The sequence below is a fragment of the Colobus angolensis genome, unplaced genomic scaffold (genome assembly GCF_000951035.1).
Source record: "Colobus angolensis palliatus isolate OR3802 unplaced genomic scaffold, Cang.pa_1.0 Scaffold29, whole genome shotgun sequence".
Taxonomy (NCBI): domain Eukaryota; kingdom Metazoa; phylum Chordata; class Mammalia; order Primates; family Cercopithecidae; genus Colobus; species Colobus angolensis.
Window position 1 is genome coordinate 3,279,523 of NW_012116154.1, and position 1,962 is coordinate 3,281,484.

Sequence of the window (1,962 nt, forward strand, 5' to 3'; positions counted from 1 at the left end):
ATGATTTTTTTTTATTTTATGAAAAAAAATTATGTAGAGCTTAGCATATGCGAGTTACTATTCTAGGCACTTTACAAACATTAACTTATGGCCAGGCGCAGTGGCTTACACCTGTAATCATAGCACTTTGGGAGGCTGAGGTGGGTGGATCACCTGAGGTCAGGAGTTCGAGAGCAGCCTGGCCAACCTGGTGAAATCCCATCTCCACTAAAAATACAAAAAATAGCTGGGCGTGGTGGCACGTGCCTGTAATCCCAGCTACTAGGGAACCTGAGGCAAGAGAATCTCTTGAACCTGGGAGGCAGAGGTTGCGATAAGCCAAGATTACAGCACTGCACTCCAGCCTGGGCAACAACAACAAAAAATTAACATATTTATTCCTCATGATGATCATCTGAGGAAGATACTATCCTTGTTTTACAGATGAAGAAAATGAGGCACAGAAGGATTAAGTGGTTTGTCCAACGTTGCCTAACTCAGGACATACATCATATCACCACTTTGCTTAAAACAGATCATTAGTTTCCCATCTCAATCAGAGGATAGCCACAGTTCTACCAGAGGTCTAAAAGGCTATATGTGATCTATACTCTCTCTCACTCCCGGGAGTCTCACTCTGTAGCCCAGGCTGGAGTGCAGTGGTGTTTCCCATCTCACTGCAACCTCCATCTCCCCGGTTCAAGCGATTCTCCTGCCTCAGCCTCCCTAGTAGCTGGGATTACAGATATGTGCCAGCGTGCCTGGCTAATTTTTGTATTTTTAGTAGAGACAGGGTTTCACCATGTTGGTCAGGCTGGTCTGGAACTCCTGACCTCAGGTGATCCACCCTCCTCGGCTTTCCAAAGTGCTGGGATTACAGTCCTGAGCCACTGCATCTGAGCCACTGAGTCTAATTTTTTTGTGTTTTTAATAGAGATGGGGTTTCACCATGTTGGCCAGGCTGGTCTGAAACTCATGACCTCAAATAGTCTGCCTGCCTCCCCCTCCCAAACTGCTGGGATCACAGGTGCAAGTCACCGTGCCCAGCTCTTCCCTACTTTATTTTCATATACATGTATTATTTTTATTTTGGTCTCTTTCTCCCCAAACAAATTAAGGTCCACCAGGAGGACAGGCCTTCATTTGTGAAACAATTATTTAAAGAGGCCTACAATATAAGGCATTGTTTTGGGCACTGAGAGGGGAAGAAAAGCTTGGTGGAGGTTGGGTGCAGTGGCTCACGCCTGTAATTCCAGCACTTTGGGAGACCAAGCCGGGTGGATCACCTAGGGTCAAGAGTTGGAGACCAGTCTGGCCAACATGGTAAAACCCCATCTCTACTAAAAATACAAAAATTAGCTGGGCGTGGTGGCGCATGCCTGTAGTCCCAGATACTTAGGAGGCTGGGGCAGGAGATTTGCTTGAACCCAGGAGGCATAGGTTGCAGTGTGCCCAGACTGCACCACTGCACTACAGCCTGCGCAACAGAGCAAGACTTCGTCTCAAAAAAATAAAATAGGCCAGGCACAGGGGCTCACACCTGTAATCCCAGCACTTTGAGGGGCCGAGGTGGCTGGATCATGAGGTCAGGAGTTCGAGATCAGTCTGGCCAATATGGTGAAACCCCATCTCTACTAAAAATATAAAAATAAGCTGGGCGTGGTGGTGTGTGCCTGTAGTCCCAGCTACTTGGGAGGATGAGGCAGATGAATCTCTCGAACCTGGGAGGCAGAGAGGTGCAGTGAACCAAGATCGCACTATTGCACTCAAACCTGGTGATAGAGTGAGACTCCATGTCAAAAAAAAAGAAAAGAAACAAAATCAACCAGTAAGGCCGGGCGTGGTGGCTCACGCCTGTAATCCCAGCACTTTGGGAGGCTGAGGCGGGCAGATTACCTGAGGTCAGGAGTTTGAGACCAGCCTGACCAACATGGTAAAACCCTGTGTCTACTAAAAATACAAAAATTATCCAGGCATAGTGGC